Source organism: Mustela nigripes, chromosome 2 (genome assembly GCF_022355385.1).
Source record: "Mustela nigripes isolate SB6536 chromosome 2, MUSNIG.SB6536, whole genome shotgun sequence".
In the NCBI taxonomy this organism is placed as follows: Eukaryota; Metazoa; Chordata; class Mammalia; order Carnivora; family Mustelidae; genus Mustela; species Mustela nigripes.
In genome coordinates this window covers 19,992,092-20,008,789 of record NC_081558.1, presented here as the reverse complement: position 1 = coordinate 20,008,789, position 16,698 = coordinate 19,992,092, and the positions used below count along the sequence as shown (strand labels likewise).

The 16,698-nt window shown below is 42.3% G+C and overlaps 1 long non-coding RNA gene across 1 annotated transcript in view; it reads right to left on the bottom strand.

The window, feature by feature from the left end:
- The window catches only part of LOC132011369 (uncharacterized), a 116,150-nt gene extending 105,030 nt beyond the window's left edge, over positions 1 to 11,120 (bottom strand). The window contains exon 1 of the long non-coding RNA XR_009402366.1: positions 11,028 to 11,120. This is a non-coding gene — a long non-coding RNA (uncharacterized LOC132011369). The remainder of the gene's footprint in view (positions 1 to 11,027) is intronic.
- Between the last annotated feature and the right edge of the window lie 5,578 nt (positions 11,121 to 16,698).

The following is a 16,698-nucleotide window of genomic DNA, read 5'->3' as shown; positions in this document are numbered from 1 at the left end:
TGTGTGGAGTTGGTTTGATTTGTTGTTGATTCTCCAGTTCTTTAAGGTGTAGAGACAGCAGCTGTGTTCTGGATTTTTCAGTTTTTTGAGGGAGGCTTGGATGGCTATGTATTTCCCCCTTAGGACTGCCTTTGCTGTATCCCATAGGTTTTGGATCAAAGTGTCTCCATTGTCATTGGTTTCCATGAATTGTTTCAGTTCTTCCTTGATCTCCTGGTTGATCCAAGCATTCTTAAGGAAGGTGGTATTTAGCTTCCAGGTGTTTGAGTTCCTTCTGAACTTTTCCTTGTGATTGAGCTCCAGTTTCAAAGCATTGTGATCTGAGAATGTGCATGGAATCATCTCAGTCTTTTGGTATCGGTTGAGTCCTGATTTGTGACCCAGTATGTGGTCTATTCTTGAGAAGGTTCCATGTGCACTTGAGAAGAATGAGTATTCTGTTGTTTTAGGGTGGAATGTTCTGTATATACCTATGAGGTCCATCTGGTCCAATGTGTCATTCAATGCTCTTGTTTCTTTATTGATTTTCTGCTTCGATGATCTGTCTATTTCTGAGAGAGGCATGTTAAGATCTCCAACGATTAGTGTATTCATATCAATATGACTCTTTATCTTGATTAACAGTTTTCTTAAGTAATTGGCTGCTCCCATATTGGGAGCATAGATATTTACAACTATTAGATCATCTTGGTGGATAGTCCCTTTAAGAATGATGTAGTGTCCTTCTGTATCTCTGACTACAGTCTTTAGTTTAAAATCTAATTTGTCTGATATGAGAATCGCTACCCCAGCCTTCTTTTGAGGCCCACTGGCATGAAAGATGCTTCTCCATCCCTTCACTTTCAGTCTGGGTGTATCTTTAGGTTCAAAATGGGTTTCTTGTAGACAACATATGAATGGGTCCTGTCGTTTTATCCAGTCTGCAACTCTGTACCGTTTTATGGGCGCATTTAGGCCATTCACATTGAGGGTGATTATTGATAGATACGTTTTTATTGACATAGTGTTACCTTTGAAGTCTTTCTTTCTGTAGATTGTCTCTATATTTCTTTTCAATGCTATTCTTGGGTTTTTTCCTCCCTTAAAGAAGCCCTCTTAATATTTCCTGCAGTATCGGCTTGGTGGTTGCATAGTCTTTTAAGCCTTGCCGGTCCTGGAAACTCTTTATGTCTCCATTCATTTTGAATGTCAGTCTTGCTGGATAAAGTATTCTTGGCTGCATGTTCTTCTCATTCAGTGCCCTGAATATATCTTGCCAGCCCTTTCTGGCTAGCCAGGTCTCTGTGGACAGGTCTGACGTTATTCTGATGGGCTTTCCTCTGTACGTAAGGATCTTCTTTGTCCTAGCTGCTTTCAAGAGGTTCTGCCCACAATTATAATTCTTCATTCTTACTATTAGGTGTCTTGAGGACTTTCGAGAATCTGTAATCTTGGGGGGGGGAACCTTTCGGCCTCTCTAGTACATGAACACTGGTTCCATTCATGAGATTTGGAAATTTTTCATGAAGAACTTGTTCCACTATATCTTCTAGACTTTTTTCTTTCTCCTCCCCTTCAGGGATTCCAATAATTCTGACATTGGAACGTTTCATGGCATCATTTATTTCCCTGATTCTATTTTTGTGGCCTCTAAGCTGTTTGTTCCAGGCTTCCTCCTGATCCTTTCTCTCTATCTGTCCTCCAGATCACTACTTCTATCTTCTGTCTCAGTTACTCTAGCATTGAGAGAATTTAGATTAGATTGGAACTCATTGAGAGCATTGTGAAGCTCATCCCTGGTAGCTTTCAGCTCTTCCCTAATATTGAAAACATGATCTCTGGTCGTTTTCGGCCCTAATCAATTCCGTTTTGGTCACCCATGGCTTAAATTAAAATAAATATTAAAAAATAAAAACCACACATTGGGGGCAAAAAAAAAAAAGCATCTTTCTAATTCTAAAATTTCCTTGTCCTCCACACTTAAAAGTACAGCCACACATACCTCTTAGCAACATCTTTCCTCCTTGGCTATAGAGCCTACCCTAACCCCAAACACTATCAGGTTCACAAAGGTAACAACAGCTGGCAATTTCATAACACGTTCAGGGGTCACCCAGATAATTTGTGTTCAGAACACAACATGGCAAAATCTATTTGTCTGTAAACTAGACACTTCCCACTAGATCATAAAATTTTTTCTGATTCTGTTTAACACTTTTATCAGCCACTTGGAAAAAGAAGACAAGTTTATCAATTGTGTATATAAAGGTTCAAAGAAAAAGTAGTATGTGGAATCAAAAACTCAAGCTTCAAAAAGATCTGACAGGTTCAACTGCTGAGCCAAATACATCTAGCCCCCCACCAACTTAGAACCAACAGGGTCAAATCAAATATGCTCCCCCTGATGAAATGTAGTGGAAATAAAATACAAAATCTTTATAAAATGAAATTAGAATTTTAGATTTATGATTCTCATCAATCATAGAAGTTTGGGATTGAAGAGATCTAGCTTGACTTTAGTTCATGTAAAATAAAACCTAGAGTTTAATTACTATAACTTCAATATGAATAATTAGTGTGAAATGGTAGCCAAAAGCCTAGGAAGATTAGGCTTTGTGCCACATTAATTTAAAACATTCCATTCAATACTACAAATATATGTTTAAAACCTTCTACATGCCTGGCACTGAATTATATCTGCCAAAAATACAAATATAAATATGGCATGATCCCTACTTAGAAGAGTTTGTAGCCTAAATCAGTATTTTTTCAACCGGGGGTCACAAAATCCATTGAATTGCCACCAATATTTCTTTTTTTTTTTTATTTATTTGACAGAGAGAAATCACAAGTAGTCGGAGAGGCAGGCAGAGAGAGAGAGAGGGAAGCAGGCTCCCTGCCGAGCAGAGAGCCCGATGCGGGACTCGATCCCAGGACCCTGAGATCATGACCTGAGCCAAAGGCAGCGGTTTAACCCACTGAGCCACCCAGGCGCCCCGCCACCAATATTTCTTAATGAAGTAGAAATGAATAGAAAATATCAGAGTACACTATACAAAGTACACAATCTTGTATCATCAAACTTTAACTTTTTCATATACATGTATGTATGTATACTTATATGTAGATATACATAAAAACAAAAGAGATAGCAATTTTAAATGTATTTCTTATTGCAGAACATAGTCAAAAGTTAGAAAGACATTAGTCTAGAAGAAGAGGACAAAATAAATATACCACTGCAAGGTACAAAGTTTCATGAATTTAAAAGAATAAAATCTATCTGGTCAGAGAAAGAGAAGGTCAAGGGTCTAGAAAAAGATTTACAAAGACAACTATATATGAAAGAAGCCTCACTAGGCAAGAAAAAATATGAGACATGGAGAAGGAAAAGGACCCTACATAAAAGGAATAACATGAGTAAGACATGATGTAGTAAACAACAAAAAGTGTTTAATAGGTGGCAAATAGTTCTGGCACATGGCAGCACTGGTATAATTAATTCAAGACAGAAAGACTTGGAGAAAGTTCAGTTTGGCTAAAGTGTAAAGTACAAGCAGGACTGCAGATGAGGTTGAAAAGAGCAAATCTGAGCCATAATATGAAAGTTCTGGGCACGTAGTAAACACTTAATGAATGTTAGCTATTCCAACTAGACTTACTCAGTTCTAAAGCCTTAAACCTTGTATCTTTCTTTTTTAATTTATTTATTTGATAGAGATCACAAGTAGGCAGAGAGGCAGGCATAGAGAAAGAGGGGGGAGGCAGGCTCCCACTCAGCAAAGAGCCCGATGTGGGGCTCTAACCCAGGGCTCTGGGATCATGACCTAAGCCAAAGGCAGAGGCTTTAACCCACTGAGCCACACGGGCTCCCCCAGTGTACCAGAATTCATTGTTTATGTACCACACCCAGTGTTCCATGCAATACATGTCCTCCATAACACCCACCACCAGGCTCACCTAGACTCCCACCTCCCGCCCCTTCAAAACCCTCAGATTGTTTTTCAGAGTCCCTAGTCTCTCGTGGTTTATCTCCCTCTCCAATTTCCCTCAACTCCCTTCTCCTCTCCATCTCCCCATGTCCTCCATGTTATTTGTTATGCTCCACAAATAAGTGAAACCATATGACAACTGACTCTCTCTGCTTGACTTATTTTACTCACCAAAATCTCTTCCAGTCCTGTCCATGTTGATAGAAAAGTTGGGTATTCATCCTTTCTGAGGGAGGCATAATACTCCATAGTGCATATGGACCACATCTTCCTTATCCATTCGTCCATTGAAGGGCATCTTGGTTCTTTCCACAGTTTGGCAACTGTGGCCATTGCTGCTATGAACATGTGGGTACAGATGGCCCTTCTTTTCACAACATCTGTATCTTTGGGGTAAATACCCAGTAGTGCAATTGTAGGGCCATAGGAAAGCTCTATTTTTAATTTCTTAAGGAATCTCCACACTGTTTTCCAAAGTGGCTGTACCAACTTGCATTCCTACCAACAGAGTAAGAGGGTTCCCCTTTCTCCACATCCTCTTCAATGCACGTTATTTACTGTCTTTTTAATTTTGGCCATTCTAACTGGTGTAAGGTGGTATCTCAATGTTTAAACCAAGTATCTTTAAGATCCTTTACATAAGGATCTAAAGTGCTGATTCTAAAGTGCTATGAATTACTGAAAGGCTATAAAGCAAATTACTTAAATGTAGACACAGAACATGGACTTATGAGAAATTACAGGGAGCCTATTAAATAAGAAAGAATGTTCAAATCATACCTGTCTCAATAATAAAATGGGCTGTCCCAAAAAATGGTGAGGGCATTGTCACTAGATGATTACCTGAATAAAAGCCAAATGCACATCGGTCTGAGATATACTGTCTATAATATAAAGTTCTGCATTCATCATACACTAATTCTTCCATCCATTTTGTTTCTCACTCACCAGTGAGTAAGAGCTATGAATGAGTTTTGAAGAGAGAAGGAGAAACAGATGGAAGCAGGAGGTTGGGATTTTATTTCATTGCAGAAAAGTAGGAAAACAGGAAACTTCTGAATGACATTTCCCAACACAGTAATTATCTCTACTAGAATATCCTAATGTGTGATATAGCAAATCAACCGCAAGAATCTGGACCACAGCTAAAATAATTTGGCAAAGTATTTACGAAAAATGTTTTAAGTTCCTAGAGGCTTTATGTGAAAAAATCTTGCCTTTCCATACAAAATCTGTCAAGAGGGGTTATGCAAGAGTCAAGAGCATAATCATAAACAGGTTTGTTCATTAGAATAAAAGCATAACACCGGAATTAAAATCCTAATATAGCATATCCAATAATTCTTACACATTGGGAATAATTTCAGATCATTCTCATCGTCAAGAATAAAGACACATGGGGCACCTGGGTAGCTCAGTGGGTTAAGCCTCTTCCTTTGGCTCAACTCATGATCTCAGGGCCCTGGGATCAAGCCCCTCATCAGACTCTGCTCAGCAGAGAGCCTGCTTCCCCCCTCTCTGCCTGCCTCTCTGCCTACTTGTGATATCTCTCTCTCTCTGTCAAGCAAATAAATAAAATCTTTTTTTTTTTTTAAAGAATAAAGGGGCAGCTTGGTGGCTCAGTGGGTTACGCCTCTGCCTTCAGCTCAGGTCATGATCTCAGGGTCCTGGGATGGAGCTCCACATTGGGCTCTCTGCTCAGCGGGGAGCCTGCTTCCCCCTCTCTCTCTGCCTGCCTCTCTGCCTACTTATGATCTCTCTCTGTCAAATAAATAAATAAAATCTTTTTTAAAAAAAGTATCATGTTTATAATTTAGCTTACTGTTTCTAAAGCACATTCTCTTACAATACTGCATGATAAAATGAACTGTAACATCTGAATAGACTACTTCTGTAGTTGCATAATGACTTTTCTATTAAAAATGTTAATAATTTCCTGTTGGTTATTTCCTGTTTGCTTTACAGAATGACAGGCCAAAACAAAGACCTCTTGGTTTGAGAAGGCACTCAAAAAATAGTTGCTGGGGCGCCTGGGTGGCTCAGTGCGTTAAAGCCTCTGCCTTCAGCTCAGGTCATGATCCCAGAGTCCTGGGATCGAGCCCTACATTGGGCTCTCTGCTCAGCGGGGAGCCTGCTTCCTCCCCTCTCTCTCTGCCTGCCTCTCTGCCTACTAGTGATCTCTGTATGTCAAATACATAAATAAAATCTTTAAAAAAAAAAAGTTTGCTAAATTCAACTTTCCTCTCAACTGTTTTAAGAAAAGACAACACAATCCAACAGACGGTTTAAAAACCTGTCTTCTACATCAAAAACTAATGATGTACAATTAACATAACAAAATCAATGAATCAAAGCTCATTTAAAAAAATATGAGCTTTTTTTTGCCTATCAACTATACCTCAATAAAGCTGTTCAAATTTTAAAAATAACAAAAATAAATAACCAGAAACCTGCCTTCTGTTGTGATGAGGACTGGATATTGTATGTAACTGATGAATCATTAAAACACTACCTCAAAAACTGATGATGTACTATATGTTGGCTAACTGAACATGAAAAAAAAAACCCTGCCTTCTGACTCATCATGCCCTGAATGTCCACTATCATTATCAATGTAAATCATTACAATCAGAAGCAGAACAATAAATACCATGTCATCTTGTATAAATGTTTAATATAAAAAAATTCCTTAAGTATAACTATCCAATTTAAATTGAAAAGTCTATAGAGAATGCCTTATCTTTTGAGCCAAAGACATACACTACTGACAAATTCCTTTCCAAAGCAACATGATGTAATCAAAGAAGCTGTGGCTTAGAATCCCAAAATCATCAGTTCAAATCTCAACTCAGCACTTACTGGCGTAAGTTCCTTAGATCTGTCACCTAACTTCTCTCAGCTAACGTTTTTCTCATCAGTTTTAAAATGAGGGTATTACGGTGTAAGGCTCAAGTAGAATCATGATTTGGAAGTTCCCTGTAAACACTAAAACCCAATCATTAAACATCAAGCACATCCTCACTTTTCAGGACAAAATAGAGCCCTGGGTATATCACATCTTCTCTGCCCTAGTGGATGCCTTTACCTCTGAGAGGTATGTGGCCCTTTTGGAGGCTTTAAAGACTGGGACTGCCTCATGGAACAAGTAACTAAAAAGCCCACAGCCCTCACACTAGTTCAGTGAGTTTTAGCCTATTTACCAGTAGATTTACTGAAATTTGTGATCACTGGTTCTTGCCAGTTGGGTTTCATCGACCTATTCCCTCCCTACCGTCAACTGCCTCTGCACTACAGGATCCTTACAAGGTAAATTTCTTTTAAGGACTCAAGGCTTTTTTTTTTTTTTAATGCTTTTTTTTCACCTGGGAAAAATCTGGTAAAAAGCAGAAAATATGAAATACTGTTTAAATTAGATAAAAATAAATATAACATAAATAAATCCTTTTTTTAATTAATAAACAAGCAAATAAAACATTGCAAAACTAAAATACAAGGTATTCTGGTTGGTAATAAGGAAAAACTGTCATGGTTTACCAAGTGTGGATTAGAAAATCAGTAACCAATGCTCTGAGAGATTTAAAAAAAAAAATTTACCTTATGACAATAAAATAAATAAGATGATGACCTGAGGCAAGATTCCACTCCTAGAATGCCAAGCTAGTACAAATGTATTCAAACTTTTGTTGCTATACTATTTTAGAAGTTAATTATAAACATTCGTGTTTTATTTGTTACTGGTGTTTGCTGCTGCTACTGCTACTGCTTCTGCAGTTAGAGAATGAGAAAAGTATTTTCTTGGTCTTTGGTTTCTATATTTAGTAGTTTGGGTGCCACCGATATGGGAAAAGACAAGTGTTTCACAAAAATAGTTGGACTGTTCTCACCTAATGCACTTTAGTACAGGAAGCTTCTTGGAAATGTAAAATAAAGAATGGAAAGACAAAGGGCTTCCCAAGCATTCGTGGGAACAAGAGATCAGAGAACCTCAGAAAGAAAGAGACATAAGGAGTCAGAATTTGGGCTTACAGGTTCAGGAAAAAACAACAACAACAAAACAAAACAGCCCCTTTAATACGAAAGAAGGATAGCAAGAGATTCAAGTATATCAGAAAATATTGCAGAGGAAGAAAATTAAGGAGAATATTCAATTGTTGAAGGGCAAAAAAGCACTAATAACTTCTAAAATCCAGTTTCTTCAACTGTACGATGAAGATAACATTAGAACTGCTCTAGGAATCTACATGGTATAACCTGAGAATCCCTAGCAGCACACTGACTGGCCATGACTAAACCTCAAAAAAGGACAGTTTTCTCCTCTTCACCTAAAGTTAACCACAGAATATTACAATGAAAATGGAAGCCCAGATATCACCTAGTTCTAAGTGGATATCATATAATTTGAAAACGTTGTACAGAATTCCTACATTTACAAAAATTTAAAACTAGTAAGATATTTCTACAGGATCTCAAACACCTTACCAATGTCAAATACAGATGAACAGCTGCAGTAAGGAAAAATAAAACTCCTTTGTACTGCTGCAATAAGGGACTCCTTCCCTCACTAACATCCAAGCAGTTTCTCCAAACTGGTAGGAAGTAGGTACAAGTTTTCTCTCCCTGCTATAAGGAATATGGATTAGCAAGCAGAGATAGAAACCTGTGCTCCCACTGGGTGTGGTGCAAAAACAATGAATACTGTTATGCTGAAAAGAAATTTAAAAAAAAAAAAAAAGAAAGAAACCTGCGCTCCAAGCTGCTCATAAAAATCAAAGCTGAAACTCAAAATATTTTCTCATAGGAATAATCATCATAGATTTTCAAGATAGCAATTAAATAATGCAGCTAGCATACTATTTTTGATTCACTGTTTTTCTTATTATAAGTATAATATTTAAGCTACTTTATAGGCTGAAATGGATTTTATTAGATAAAAGGCCTAGAAGTGTAGCCCTAACATGTTTATGGAAAGAGATGTACCCTGAGTTTTGAACAATCTTTCAGATCATAACTGAGGAAGGGACAGTAGAATAAAGCTGTGAGGTAAATAGAAAAAAGAGATGCCTTGTTTGGCAGCAAAGGCATCTAAATTACACTAAATCACAGCTGTTAATGCCTTCAGAATAACTGTCTCTCTCATTTACCAAGCACCTGTGCCCAATACTGTGCCCCTTCCCAGGAAATAACTATTTTTCTAAAGCTAAACTCATGGTCCTAAGAATTCAAGAATTTCATTCCATCTTTCTGATTAAATCACACACCAAATCCTAGCACTCTGAGATTCATATATGCCTATCTTGATTACCTTGCACTGCCTCCTTCTAAGAACACATCAGAGGAAATACCTAGTGTTATTATTACTTTAAGTACTAAAGGAAAAAGAAGAAATTAACACTTACTAAGCACTTGGTATGCTCTCATTTGATTTTCACAACCCTGTAGGTAAATATTACCCCCCACTTACAACATTAAGAAAATGATGTTAAATAACTTGCCCACAACACCATTAAAGAGAAGCCAGGACTCAGAATTTGGCTAACTCCCTACTCAAGGGTTTTTCTCCAAAGGAAATCATCACTTAGGTGCCACTGAACAGTTGACCACTTTCACATCAATTATTTGTTATTCTAACCCAGCAGCCCTAAAAGCAAGATATGGATAAAATAAACCATCAACTCTTCATTTCATGGAATCTATATAGTATTTAGAGAATTCTCTAAAATGTCCTCAGAGGTGAATCCCAGCTCTTTATATCATTTCCCAATTCCTTCTCAACAGAGACTCGAACACGAGGGCTCCTTTTATCACATCCATCCTAGTAAGTTACCGTGTCATTATAGCACAGCTATTAAAAACTCCTGAAAGTTTCCTTTTCAAACAGGATTTTCTACCAGCACATATCTCTCTGTAGGTGTTTAAATTTAAATAAATTCAATTTTCACATGATAACTTGCCTGATGGTATTCCTAAGTGTTTGTTACTACCACCAGTTTAAAAAGTTGTTTTGTAGTAAATTGTGAGCTAAATCTTGATTGAACTGCAGTTAAAAAAGGAAAATAAAAGTCTATGTTTAGACAGATTCCCCATCTATAGTTTTCCATTACAAGCTTGGGAGGGAGGGGAACCTGTACATTCAACATTTTAAATCCAACAAGATGACAAATGACTTACAATAATGCAATGTGCCTGAACTCTTCTAGCATGTTATTGCCACAAAACACTCACATTATGTTACAACATTATTATAAAAGGAAAACTGACATTCAATCCCTTAAATTATTGAATATTATTTTTACAGAAGTTTAATGTTACAGGATTTTTTAGCTTCAGGAGTTTAACACTTATAACGGATAAAAGGAGGATTCTAAGAAAAATAATGATCTCATGAAAACAGGTTTGGGTTTTTTTAAACAAAGCTGTGACCATAATACATACTAAAACTTATACATGTCCAAAAACACTTCCTATTGTAAGGTAATTATTTCTAATACTGAAGGCAAAACAAATTAAAACAGAGCAAACATTTGCAGTCAAATGTCTGCAAAATTTTGAAATGGAGAAAAATGATGTCAACATTTTTTTGTCCTTTTATTTGAAAGGCTCCAGTCCAAAAATAAACAGTCATCGGGCTCATCAACTCAGGTGCGGAAACTCATTAAAATTGAGATTTGGAAGCGAAGAAAACAAGATTCCCAGGATTTGGCTTCTTGGGTAAAACTGCCCTGTGCCCCACACCAGAAACCTCAAGCAGCCACAGGGGCCCAGCCCACCCTGCCCGCCTCTCCCGGGCCGCACCTGCCGAGGCCGCGCCGCCAGCGCCCCCTGCCGCCCTCCCACGCCCCAAGACCCGCTCCCACCCCCAAATCCGCGCCCCTCCCGCACCGCCCCCGCACCGCGCTCGCCCGGAGCTCGCCCCGCGCTCGCCCCACGCCGAGGCCGCGCAGCCTGCGGGCAGGGGCGGGGGCGCGCGGACGCGAATCGAGGCGGGGCCGCCACTGGGCCGAGAGCACGGGCGCGTCCCCGGGACCCCCGCTGCGGCCAGATCCGAGCCTCACCTACCTACGCCGTATTTCTCCTCCTCCGTGGGGGTCCACATGGCCGGGCCGGGCGCGGCCCCGCGTGCGCGGCAGCCGGGCAACAACGCGGCGGGGACGGCCGCGGGCCCGGCTGTGGCGCACCGCAAGCCGAAGCGGGGGCGGTCAGGCGGCGCGGGGCAGTGGGCGGCGCATCCTTCACAGGCCGTCCGGGATGCCGCCGCCGCCGCCACGTCCGGACCGCGAGGCTCCGCGGGCGGCCCAGCAGTTCCTGGCGGCGCGGCCGAGGGCTCTCCACTTGTCCGTCGCCGCTGCTCCCGCGCCGCTGTTCGGTCCCTCACAGCTCTGCTGCTGGGCTCCCAGCGCCGCCGCGGTTCGGCTCGCCTCAGCGGGCTCGCAGGACGGCCGCGCATGCGCCACTCCCCGGCGCGCGGGGGCTCGCGCTGCCCGGGCTCGCGCCGCCCGAGCCCGCGCGCGAGCCCACGCGCCGCCGCCGCTGCCGCGCGCCAGCGGAGAGAAATCCGCGAGAAGGGGTTGGGCAGCCCCGCGGGGGTCAAGCCTGGCTCCTCCGCTGACCCCCACCCTCGACGGCGGCAAGCGCTGGAAGAGGAGGGCTGGGCAGGTGGAAGGCCCTAGGCCCCTAGAGGCTTGCGTGCCTAGTGCCTCCTGCCAGACACGCCGAGATTGCCGCGGGAGCCCTGTCCGAGAAAGAAAGATACTGTCTTCGGACCCATCCCAGTGTCACTCACAGGGTGGTCACGACCCATCCCCGGAAAGGTCCCTGGAACCACTCTGCTTCTCGCCAAATCCGAAAGCTGGAGTCGCCCCTGGCTCCTCATCTCTGGGATGCCGTCTAGGCCGAAGTCCTGCCGCCTCCTTGGCTGTAGTTTTGCAGAGTTGGCCTATGCGGTTTGGGGTCTGAACAATAATAGCAGCCTTCCTAGTAAGGAAGCACTTCTTCGTTGGGATCTGGTATCCTGCCCTGAGCACCGCCTCTGCTGCTCCTAGGTTTCTGCCATGCTGACTATTCGGAGTTTCTGGCTCCATCCCGAAACTTTCCTCCTTTATCTCCTCCTCCCAAAATCTGTTCCCTCTTACTTCTGCAAATATCACCTTGTGACTCTAGATCAACCATTCGCCAAAGACCAGGATAATCCTGGCAACTGCAGGACTTCTTCCATCTACATATGGACCACCTATCTCTGTTACCGGCACTTCGGAGCCAAAACCCTGGTGTCATCCATCAGTATCACTCTTTTTTTTTTTTTTTTTTAAGATTTGTTTTTTAAGGGACGCCTGGGTGGCTCAGTTGGTTAAGCAGCTGCCTTCGGCTCAGGTCATGATCCCAGCGTCCTGGGATCGAGTCCCACATCGGGCTCCTTGCTCAGCAGGGAGCCTGCTTCTCCCTCTGCCTCTGCCTGCCATTCTGTCTGCCTGTGCTTGCTCTCTCCCCCTCTCTCTCTCTGATAAATAAATAAAATTTAAAAAAAAAAAAAAGATTTGTTTTTTAAAAGATTTTATTTGTTTATCTGAGAGAGAGAGAGAGAGAGAGAGAAAGCATGAGAGGAGCAGGGAGCCCAATGCAGGACTCGATCCTGAGACTCCAGGATCATAACCTGAGCCAAAGGTGGTTGCTTAACCAACTGAGCCACCCAGGTGCCCCCACAATATCACTCTTGAACACCCCCACTCTTCAAAGCCCAGATCAGCGCCTCATTTCCAGGAAAGCTGATCCTGCAGCTAACAGACTGGACCCTTCCTTCTTTTGCCTAGGATTCCAGTTGTGTGCTTTTGTGCCTTATTTCTCCCATAAGACTATCAACTCCCAAAAGGCAAGCTCCAGACTAAAGTCATCTTTCTGGTCCCTCAGCACCTTGAACACCTGACACACACCTGTTGAGTAGGAAGCAAGACTAATATGAGAATATCTAGATAATCAACAGATCTTGTTGATTATTTCTTCATAAAGACCTTTATAACTGGTTCTACCTCCCAGATCTAAGCTCACCTGGATTGTTGCTGCAGACTTCCAACTCCTGACCTAAAGACTCCCACCAATGAAGGCTGCCCACTGCTGTAAAATATTCTGTAAATAATTGAGTTTCTCAGCAGTTAGATACATTAAGGGGTTGGGGGAGTCCAAGAACATAATAAAAAAGATATCCTTATTTATGTAGCTAACTGTTCCAGGAAGAACTCTGCCCAGTATCACCATGGAATGTCGTAATAGAATGAAGCCACATTCCCACAAAGCTTTCTCCAGGGAGCTTTCTAGCAAGTGGGCCAAGTTATACAGACCTTCCAAACAACCGTAAAGCTTTTATCTCATATCTTAGTTTCATCCTATTGGCTGGTGTACATGATCACAGTCTCAGAGCCTAAGGACTGGTTTTCCCTAAGTTTACTCTCTTGCTCTCAGTCTGAATTCATCTTGGGTGCCTGCTTCCCTGGACAAAGACAGTCTCAATCAACAACTGCAAACTACAGCTCAGGGATGGGAATGCATTAATCCCAACTGAAAAAAGGGAACAGAAAAGGAGCCAAGGTGAGAAGAAGGACATCTGATAAGTCCCAGACTCTACAGCCTTTCTCTTTGTACTAAATTTAGATTTTCTTGAAGCAAAAGAGCAGAGAGCACGTCATGGAGAATCGGCCTTCAGCAGGGATATGCACCTGCTTTCCTATATCCACAGCATCTGCTCTGAGTCCTTCCTCATGCTCCCAGTCTACTCTCACCCCACACATACATACCCCTCCCAGCATGTGAGCAAACCTCCAGCTTTCCTCTGAAAGTCAGGCTCGTCAGTGCCCTGCCCTCCCCTCTTCTCCATCCACTTCCTTATGTTTTCACCACCACCCAGCTTCATCATCTGCTCCTTCCTTGTAACGATCTGCAAGTGGGTGTGTCTTCAGTGTGTGGGTGACAGTGGGATGACACTGACTTCGGACCCATCCCAGTGTCACCCACTGTCTTCAGACCCATCCCGGTGTCACCTACAGTGTGGTCAGGGCCCATCCCCACACTTCGTGACACCCACATGATGACACTGTGGGTGACACCGGGATGAGTCTGAAGACAGTGTGGGTGACACTGGGATGGGTCTGAAGACTTCCTTGCAGGATCTGCAAGGACTCACTGCACCATTGTTGCTACCTGCACTCCATTTTCACCGGGTTCTGCTCCACAGGTTCCTTCTGTGTTTCCAGGAACATCTGCCCTTTTGGTATTCTTATCCACCATTCCCTCTCTTCCTCTCTCTCTCTCTGACTTTGAAGAATCATCTGGTCCAGATTATTTCAATGCAATTCATTTGACTCTCAGAAAGTTCTGGTTTCTGAGCCTGTCACCTCCCAGAAACTGCCCTCCCAGAAGTCCCCAGGGTCATCCCAACTCCAGATACAAGCAGCTACCCTTCCCTGACTCTGACTGGGTCTTTGCATGCAGTATCCCAGAACCCATGTACTCTCCTCTCTTGAAACTCATGTACCCTCCTCACCCTCCAAGGGCCACTCTCCCTGGGAAATCTTCCCCAACTGCCCTTGGCTAAAGGGGATTTTGCTCTCCCATAAGGACATTTCCTGTAGTACCTGCTCATCCCAACTTCCTCCAAGAGATCAAATGTGTCTGCCTTGAACATTGACAAAGTCTGTTTCCTTCCTCAGTTGCAAAGATTGCTTTTCATTTATTTTTACCCCACACAGAGACTAACATAATGCCTACCACCTATCAGGAAGTCAACATATACTCTTGGGTGAATGAACTACCTGTATGTTTCCTGAGACCATAATGCAATAGGCTAGAAAGAATTGAGAAATTTACATCAGCAAATCACAAGTCTCTCAATTCAGAAACTTGAGTTAATAAGAGTAAACTTCCTTGATACAGGAACATTGGCTTTAATTAAAAATTCACTGAGACATCTTACTGAGTAGCTATGTAAAAGATAAACATGGTTTCTTATCTAAAAAACAAGTCTGCAAACAGTTTGACTTAACATGTCACTATTACTTTTGGGCTGAGCTCATTACTTCAGATGATAAATTACAACTTGCTGATGGAGGAAGGAATCAAGGCTTCAGCAGGATGACCTTTAAGACTGCTGGCTATTAAAAATAGCTCATAACCAGGGCACCTGAGTGGCTCAGTGGGTTAAAGCCTCTGCCTTTGGCTCAGGTCATGATCCCAGGGTCCTGGGATCAAGCCCCACGTTGGGCTCTCTTCTAGGTGGGGAGCCTGCTTCCTCCTCTCTCTGCCTGCCTCTGCCTGCTTGTGATTTCTATCTGTCAAATAAATAAATAAAATCTTTTTAAAAAATAGCCCATAACCAAATGTATTTTGTATATAACATACAAGAATTGCAGACAGCATCATCGTTTTCATTCAAATAGAACTTAATCAACAATTTTTTAACATAAGCAAACTCCATAACCAAACTCCCCCAACCCTTTTGGTCACTGAGGCCAGCCCTCTCTACAAAGCTCTATGAGCTACACTTCATATCTTCTCCTGTTTTTTTCTGCTTCCTGGAGAATCAGATAGCAGCATTTAAGGAGTCAGCCAGTCTGATGACTCAGCTCATAAAACAATGTGTGGCCACAAAGATGATGTTTATCCAGGAGCATCCTGGAGGCTCTTGCTACTGAAGTCAGTGAGCAGTAGGCAAGTGGTCCACGATGCTCAGTCTCCCAAGAGTTTCTGGCCAAGGTGCTAGAACATCACTCACTTCCCTCCCCCAGTGGTTGATCTCCTCTGGTACTCTATACAAGCAGAATGAGCAGAGATGGGCGGGGCAGTTCAGAGACAAGCAGTGGCTAGAGAGGCAATTCTAAGAGGACAGGTGATAGTGGTCACATTCTGCCTTCTCTTCATCACTTGGTGCGTGCAGCTAGGGCTTCTGCCCATACACAGCCCAGGGGCAGGTGGATACGAGGCTCAGAAACACTTGTTACCCAATGCACCTCTGCCCTGCTGGGTCCTCTAGAAGTGAGTCTGCTCTGGTTAACAAAGCATCTACAAAACTAGTTTTCTTCATGGCAGAGAGATTCAGAGACTAGTCTCACTTCACCTGCACCCCTTATGTTCCCCCAAAGCAACACCTTTTTGGAAGCCTCCTGTCAGGAGGCAACATTGGCACAAAGGGCTAACAGAGTAGGTTAACACAGAGCTGGCTGACAAAGTTAAGGTCCTTTCAGGTAAGAGACCTAAGTGACTAAGAAGATATTATTAGTATTTTGCTTTAAATTTTGCTGCATCTGAATATCTTCAGGGTGGGGAGGGGATAGGGAAGAGTGTGAAAAAGAGACAGATTAAGCTGTGCAATATTTTATTATTTTCCCTAAAATGACAAACTTCAACCATCTGTTTCTTTTTTATCAACCCATTCAAAATATTATTAAAATGCAGATTCCTTGCAGTTCACCAAGGTCTTTCAAATGAGATACGAACAAAACCTCCCTGATTTCCACCACTGGAGACTAATGTGTATTTCTGCATGGGCTGTGGCTTTTCAAGCCCCCCCCCCCCGCAGCCCCCATGAGAAGCAGTCCTAGATATGTCACAGGTTCCTCAGATACCCTGCCCACTCAAGACTGTGAACTACCCAGAGACAGTGTCATGCTGTGTTGTTTTTGATGTTGTTAGTGCCTTGCACATGAGATTTGACACATAGTAGGTGCTCAATAAATATTGCTTAAAT